Source organism: Cyprinus carpio, unplaced genomic scaffold, assembly GCF_018340385.1.
Source record: "Cyprinus carpio isolate SPL01 unplaced genomic scaffold, ASM1834038v1 S000006488, whole genome shotgun sequence".
In the NCBI taxonomy this organism is placed as follows: domain Eukaryota; kingdom Metazoa; phylum Chordata; class Actinopteri; order Cypriniformes; family Cyprinidae; genus Cyprinus; species Cyprinus carpio.
In genome coordinates, this window is record NW_024879162.1 from 177,808 (window position 1) to 186,874 (window position 9,067).

Here is a 9,067-nt window from a genome sequence, read left to right on the forward strand (position 1 = left end):
TTTGTTATAAATACATTTATAAGTGGTAGGAACAAACAGAAAATGCTGTTCTTTTTTAATTACCAGGGGTCGTCACTCCTAGCAAGTGTGGCACAATTTGGCATTGAACCGTGAATGTTTTTAATCGCGATTCTTCAATAACTTTCACAGTAAGATTCACTATAATTGTAGGAATAAATATAAATTGTTAATTGTAGGAACAATTAAACAACACATATGCAAAAATCACAACTCTAGTGCCTTATAAGCATTTTAAAGATTAATTTTATGCATATCATCTGAATTATTATTAGTATATAGTTAACAAACGAAACGTTACTATAGTTACTAAACTAAAATTCATTAAGAAAATATTTTTATTTACTTTGAAATAAAATAAACATCAACTGAACATAAGAACTTGTTTTTTGGATGCTGATTGCTTAAGGCAATTTTCTCATTTTTATGTAGTTTTACTTGATGTATTAAAATAACTAAAACATATAACATTTTTAAAAAGTAGAACAGATTAATAAACGTTGAAAAACAACAAACACAACTACTAGAACTCAAACTACAGTTAAAATGAAAAGGAAAGTATAAAAACATAACTTAAGATAGTATCTCAAGTGATATTAAAAAACGCGCGAGCTTGTGAATTATTAAGGTGTGTCACAGCATAATGTGAATACACTGGCTGTTCCCAAAGTTTTGGGTTTGGTAAGTTTTTTCAGTTGTTTTAAGAAGTCTCTTCTGCGATCAAGGCTTGCATTATTTCAACAAAAAACAGAAAAAAAACGTAAATGTGAAATATTATTGCAATTTAAAATAATGGTTTTCTATTTTAATATACTTTAAACTGTAATTTATTTCTGTCATGCAGCGCTGATTTTTTTCAGCATCATTACTGCAGTCTTCAGTTTCACATGAATTCTTCAGAAATCTTCTATTATATAATGTGGAGCAGTTTTTTTTTTGGATTTATATTATATATATAATATATATAGATATATTATATAATATATATATATATATATATATATTATATCTATATAAATATAAGATTTTTTTGGAACCTGTGATACTTTTTTTTTCAGGATTCTTTGATGAAATAAGTTTAAAAGGAACCAAGCATCATTATTCAAGCTAGAGATATTTTTGCTGACAATATACAAGCCTTTATTATCAGGTTTTTTATCATCAATGATAACATTTGTTGGTTGCTGCAATAAAAGCATTCTTTCTTAAAAAAAAAAAAAAAATACCCAAAACTTTTGAACGGTAGAGCTATCGTTACAACTTTATATTTTAAATAAACGTTGTTCGTTTTAACTTTTTATTAAATCAAAGACTCCTGAAACAGTATCACGATCCCCAAAACAAAATTAAGAACAAAACTGCTAACAAATCATCATATTAGATGATTTTCTGAAGATCATGTGACACGAAGACTGGGTAATGATGCTGAAAATACGCTGCGCATACACAGAAATAAATTACCCTTTAACAGAGATTCCACAGAACACAGCTGTTTTAATGGCATAATATTTCACAATTTTTCACAGTTTTTTCGGTATTTTTGTTCACTAAAATGCAGCCTTGCTGGAACAAAAGAGACTTCATGAAGAAAAAAAAAAACTCTACTCTGATATGATACACTCATTTTGAAACAGTCAAAGCTAAACACACACATTCAATATCAATCTTTTTATTTAAGCTGTGTGTGTGTGTTGTGTGTGTGGTGTTGTGTTGTGTGTGTTTTACTTACGTCGAGTTATTCGTTCCATAAAAGAAGATAGGATCTATTTTCTTGGGTGCTTATTCCTTCCCCAATCTGTGTGACATTTAAAGCACACATACACTCAGATTTTAATTAATTAACCCTCTTTTTACATAGTACAGACTGTATGTGATCAAAATCTGCAGTATTTTAAACGGACCCTGGCAGGCCAGAAAGGATAACCCTTCATCTTAGCAAACACCCACTGTGTCCCCCTGATTAAACTCATCTCGTGCTTCCTCTTTCATCTCTAGAGGAAAGAAACGGGTTAATTCATAAAAACAACACTCCAGTGTTTGCCACCAACACACAGAAACAACAAACAGAACACTGGGCAGGCAGCCACAGTCATCGCTTATATTATAAAATTATCCTTATTGTCCATGAACACGCCTCTTTTTAAACAATAATATGAGCTTATTTAATCACGAATTAACGTAAATAAATGATAGCCGTGTTAAGCTAGCGCGGGCTAAACACAAGTCATATTGTTGTGTATACAAACTCACCTTCACTCCCTTCTGCATATCTAATCCCTCAGAGACACACTCGTATACACTCAAGAATTAATTACAAAACAAAAAGAAAACACTCGAATTAAAAAATATTATCACGCAATGAATGAAAGAACATTCGGAGACGGTGCATGAGAATGTGTGTCTCCCCCGGCGCCGGTGCGAATGGTTCGGTCCGCCTCCCGCTCCGCGTGACTGAGGAATGTACCACTACTGAGAGAGGGGGGTGGGAGGGATAATAATTTAAAATATAATTAATAACAGGTTTTCTTCGCAGCATTCAGATTAATTACCATCTATTTTAGCTCATATTTAAAAACTCACGAATTTAAAATTATATTCGCAAACTGAAAAGCAAAATTGCGTCACTGTTTGACAACATCTGTCGTTAAATAGTTAAGATTCCAAGGGATGAAGCGGCAAAATAAAGACGTTTAAATATTTTAACCCTTTATTAAGTCATTTAGCAAAATACAATAAACATCCACGCGTGAATCAGAAGCAAACAGCGATACATGCTTCATTACTTGGTTTGCATGCTAAGTATGCATGCTGATGCATACTTCATATTATGTATACTAAGCATGCATGCTGTTGCATACTTAATACTTCATAATTTTAGCATTAGTATGCATTCTCATTCACGCTTCATTACTAAGTATGCATGCTGAAGAATACTAAGTGTGTACTTCATGGCATAGAACAGTCACTTACTCCCGCTTCCAGAGCAGAATGTGGACTAGGAGTCTGATTGCATTTTCTGCCCTTCCAAGTGAATTACTATCATACTGACGTGTGTTTTGTGCCTGAAGCGTTTGGTGATGCTTTTCCTGGAGCTGACATCACGATTGTGCTCAAAAATATCATCTCAGGAGAGAGAGATGAAGAGTGAACTAAAGGACCCTGCCTGCGGAAGAGAAATGGCTATATACTGGTAATAGCCAGTGGTGGAAAATTAAGTTACTAATGCTGAAGTATACAATATAGATTATTGTAAATGAAAATCTCATTTAAGTCATTACTGTCAGCTATTTGTGAAGTAAATTGCTGCAAAAGACTGACCTGTTGAGGCCCATTGTATGAAATGCTTGAATGTGGACATGTGCGCATTTGCATGTCCACATCTGTATATAAACTATAAATAATGTCAATTAATGCCCATGCATCTTTTGTTGCAGTTTCAAATGATATAAAACTAAAATTTTTGCTAGCATCCTCCTTTTAAATGTTAACAATATTTTCACATTGTTGTTACCGCACCTGAACTATCAGTAACTCAAACTGATTGTTTAGTTTTATTGAAGTTTAATGTTTTATAGTGTATTCATTTTAATCATAAATCACCTTTTTTTGCATATCAATACATATTAAGTGTCTTAATCCATTAGGGCTGCTCGATTATTGCAAAAAACATAATCACAATGATTTGGGTCAATATTGTAATTACGATTATTTAACTGGATTATGAGTGGGCCATATGTCCGAAACTTTACAGTATACGAGTGATTTATTTAAAGATGGCGATATATATCCAATATAGTTTGCTATGACATCTACATTTTTGATAAAGGTGAAACTTCACAATTCTCAGATAGACAGTACTAGGGTAACTCATAAGTAAAAAATAAAATTCAGGTTCCCTGATAAATTAAACTTAAACTGAAAAATAATTAAACAGTCAGTAATACAAAAAAAAAAGACGAAAACAATAAAAAAAGATAGAAATGAAACAAACAGTGCAAGTCTCTACAGTATTCATCTAACAGCTTACTACAGAAATTGAATAAGTGAAAGTAAAATAAAACAGCATATTCTTCAACTGCGTACAGAATTAAACTTCCTTTTTGTTTCTATGAAAGGTGCAAAAGTATCTTCAGTACCTTCAGATTTTATTATGGTCTGTATCTGTACTTTTACTCTAGTAAAATTTAAAAGGAGTACTTGTACTTTTACTTAAGTAATATTTTATTATGGTATCTATACGTTTACCCCCCCCATAAAACTTGCAAATGAGTACTTTTAATTTTAAACTTAAGTAATATTTTTATCATGGTAGCTATACTTTTACTTTACTCCCTCGCTTAAAAAATTGCAAATGAGTACTTCTAAATTTTTGACGTCTTTAAGTTATTATGGGACTTGTTTTATCATGGTATCTATACTTTGTACTACACATCCACCTCTAACTCGCAAAAAATTGCAAATGGAGTACTTTTAATTTTTACTTAATGTAAGATATTTTAATCATCATGGCTTACCGTCTACCATTCATGATGCGTTTATACGTTTTTACTCGCTTAAAAATTGCAAATGAGTACTTTTAATTTTACATAAGTAATATTTTATCATGGTATCTATACTTTTACTCGCTTAAAAATTGCAAATGAGCGTTACTCTTCTATTAATTTTTACTTAAAGTAATATTTTATCATGGTATCTATACTTTTACTCGCTTAAAAATTGCAAATGAGTACTTTTAATTTTACTTAAGTAATATTTTATCATGGTATCTATACTTTTACTCGCTTAAAAATTGCAAATGAGTACTTTTAATTTTACATAAGTAATATTTTATCATGGTATCTATACTTTTACTCGCTTAAAAATCGCAAATGAGTACTTCTAATTTTACTTAAGTAATATTTTATTGTGGTATCTATACTTTTACTCGCTTAAAAATTGCAAATGAGCACTTTTAATTTTACTTAAGTAATATTATGGTATCTGTACTTTTACTCTAGTAAAATGGAAATGAGTTACTTTGTACTTTTAACTGGAGTAAGATTTTATTATTTTATCTATACTTTTACTCACTACAAATTGCCAAAGGTAACCTCGAATTTTACTCAAGTACATATTTTATTATGGTATCTGTACTTTTACTCTAGTAAAATTTAAAAATGAGTACTTTGTACTTTCTACTAGAGTAATTTATTTAGTCTCTCTTAACTCTCTCTCTCTGTTGTTTTTCTTCCTGTAGGTTGCTTGCATCCTCTGACCCGTCACAGAGGTGGATTATGGGACTTGTTTTTACTTCAGACGCTGCAGTCTCCACTGAAAGGCTCCCTCCAGAAACTTATTCTCGCATATCTCCAGAGGAAAGTCAAAAGAGAAAACACTGAAGAAACTGAAGTTGAATCACCTGTGAGACAGGACAATTCAAATGCTCACATTCACAGGAAGGTTGCATGTTTTTAAAGACAGTATTTAATGACATTTTATTTTATTTTTCATAATAATAGTTTTCTTGTACATTTAGCAGAATTATTAAAAAAGTTAAATAAGCCATTTATTTTTCTCATAAAAGCTGCAAACCACATGTTATTTCTTTGGTCTGGTCTGGTAGGTTTTCAAAGCAGGTGGCAGCGCCAGGGACTCTTATGTTCATCACAAAACACCTTTAATTGCTTGATGATCTGAAGAAAGCGAGCAGTTTTCACGCAGATGCTGGATGTCGAGTAGCGCGGTGTTGTTTGTTTAAATCCTCCACCTCTGTGAAAATCCTCTTTCCGTCGCCATCTACAGATGAGGAGAGAACGGAGGGGGTGTCAAGGTCTCATTTCTGTAGATTATCTGACTGTCAGATGGACTGCGAAGGGTCTGTCTGCAGACTGCATACCGACAGGGCGTAAACTTGAAGTGGGCGTAAACTTACGAAACGAGGCAGTAAACTGAAGTTGTCCCAAAATCACACAGAAACCACGCGAGATGTCAAAACGAGATTTTTGTAGGGCTGCGTTCCGAAACCGTGCATACCCCCTTTAATTAGGCACTGTAACATTTCAATAAGAACTAATTGAAACGGAGCGATAAAAGCAGCTCGTATAAAGATACATACTCTACAGCCTGAATGCGTTATTTGTGTCTGAAAGCAATTAGGCGACTTTTGGATACTCATACTTCCGCATAATGTTGATACATGTGACATACAAAGTGTAAAACGAGCGTTAATTAAAAACTTAAAAAGATATGAGTGAAATGTTTAATGGAAGTAATTTGTATCTTGTATAATGAAGATTGTTAGTATAGCCAATACCTGTTATTCTAAGTTTTTATAATTTTTAACCCCGCTCCCACCCTATGTATTTTTTTTTTAAGAATTAGAAACCCCAAATCGTTATCATCTAGAATAGTTTTTTCCAATTATTTTATGGAATTTTTTTTTCTTGTATCGTATCTTATACTATGATGAGACACGTTTTTTTTTTATTCCCTGGTTTTATGGCTTTATGATTGTTATTGTTAGATACAAAACGTCTTACCATGACTTTTTCTGTAATAAGTTTTGGCAATAATAATACAAAAGAGGATCATGGTGCACTACCCCACCTCAGCAGCATCACTAAATCTCAACAGTCCCGTATCAGTTTGCTCTCATCGACTCTGCAAATATCTGCACAAAACGAAACGTCGAACAGCTGCTCGAAGATCCTCCCTTTGGAGAGATTGTTGATTGCTTGTATATCTAAAAACTGTAAGTATTACTACTCAAAAATTGCCAACATTACCCCATAATGAAAAAATTGCATTCGTGTGCTCATCCCAACACTTACATGCAATAATAATGATAAATGCCAACCAATAATTATATACTTTTTTTTCCTTCAAATTAACATATATTAATGAATAAAAGCAAGCCAAACAGTAATTTTCTGTACCGTGACAAGCTATACATGAATATACAGTAATGCCAGTTTATGGTAAATACATCAGTTTTCAGTCAAGCAAATTAATACATGAATAGATTCAACTATTTATACTTTTTCTTTACTGACAAACCAAGAAACATGTCTACATGATTAAAAGAAGGTAGAAAATGTTAGCAATCACAATAAATACAGACATGTACAAGCTCAACAACAACTAAACAAAGCTTCTTTCAAACGTACTGTTTCTAACAATCCATGTATTTACAGGACGGTGACCCCCACTTCTTACTAATCATCTCAACACAGCGTGAGCCGGTTCTGCTGCTGCGACTCGCTGTCTTCACAATCTCACTCTTTCTCAACGGGGAGGTCGTTTGAGCAACAGGATGCGGAAGCACCTTGATGACGGCTCTCTGAACCAACAACCTTGAAGCGAGAGCAGAAGAAGAACACATGCGGGACAATCTGACTGCTGCGTGTCTGCTCCAAACAATAAGTGTGCTGCTCTCCATGAACTCACCCACTACCTGCTAAAAACATTTACACAGAGTTTTACAAGTACATGCATTGATTTCCTATTACTTTTGTAGTGTGCTAAAACACACTGAACTGGTTCAAAACTGTGCTTGAGCACGGCTCTTTTCTCCAGCTTGATCAGAGGATGTGTAGGCCCTCTGTAATAAGAGCACTGTCAATCACTTACGCAGATAAAAGCCTATCTCCATCACATTTTTTGATGATGCTTTTTGAAGCTTCTGAAAGTCAGCCTGGGGGGGGGGCGGGCCGTCGTCTTATAAACAGAAACCAGCAGAACAAACTTTTACCAAAATCAAATCCTCAGTGTCTTTTGGTGTTTCTCTAGATGCTCTCGCTGCTCTTGGGGTCACTGATGATGAAGAGAGACACAGCAGCAGCATCTGTCCTGATGAGACCAGTAAGAGCTGGAGTGATGGAGGTCTATCCGTGTCCTCTGGACATTTCCGGATGCTCTGCCGTGGAAACCTTCTCCATCCTCAGTGCACACACCTGCGCATCTGCAGACATTTCATAACCTACAGAATCCACACACACGAACAAAAAGTCATTACTTTTCTTCTTTTGTTTGTCAGGTTTTTCCTTTTTTTTCCCTTTCCTTGCAGGTCCTGCTCCACCACAAAAGATCTGCAGCAAATGCACAGAAAAACAACAATAAGAAAAGTGCTGTAAAGTAACTGTTTGAAATTACACTAATTAAAATGTTTTATTTATTTTTGGTAGTGTACTTACACAAATGCTTTGATGGCAGCATTCCTTTATCAGTCACTCTACAGCAGATAAACATAATCTGTTTTCCTGTAACATCCAGACAAGAGTCAAGTAACCTTGTGAATTTATCTGTGATATACTGCATCTGCATGTTGAGTTAGTAACTGATGTTGTAACTCGCTTTTTATCCAACACAAATGTTCCTAAAATTATCCATATTGCAAAATGGACAAATAAAATAGAGACTAGTGTTTGGTTACGTATGTAGATTTGTTTGTGTACAATGACTTACACTCATCTAAAGCAGTACGTTGACAGTGAATTCTACATAATAGACAGCACACACACATCACTCAGATGCCTGTTTCATCTCTGTTAAATGTGCTTATCTGCAATACTTATTAAAGACTATCCTGTCCGATGATAAATAGACATTTAGTAATAGTCTTTAAGATGTATATATGGTTTATGTAAATCCACTTTAAAAGAAGTGTACTTAATGGAGCTCCCCTGTTAGTTATTCATTATAAAAAGTGGTTTTTTTCCAGCACAAATCACAAATATGCTATATTAATGTAAGAAACAAACAGGGTTTAGATTAAGCCAGGATCAGGCCATAGCTCAATTCGTCTTGTCTGTGAAACCGAAACCGGAGGATAGGTCTTTACACCTTTTGCTTATATGTTGCTGACTTTACACCTTAGTTTTAAAAGATTAATTAACTCCAAAATCAATAACACTGTATGAAAATAACTTGTACTCTTAAATTTAAATAATTATTTCGTGAAAAAATATTATTCTCACCATGTAACTCATTGTAAACTGTCTTTCCAGTTTCTAACGGCGGTTGGCATCCAGCTTATTGGTGCAATACCGCCCTCTTCTGGTCCCGGAGTGGG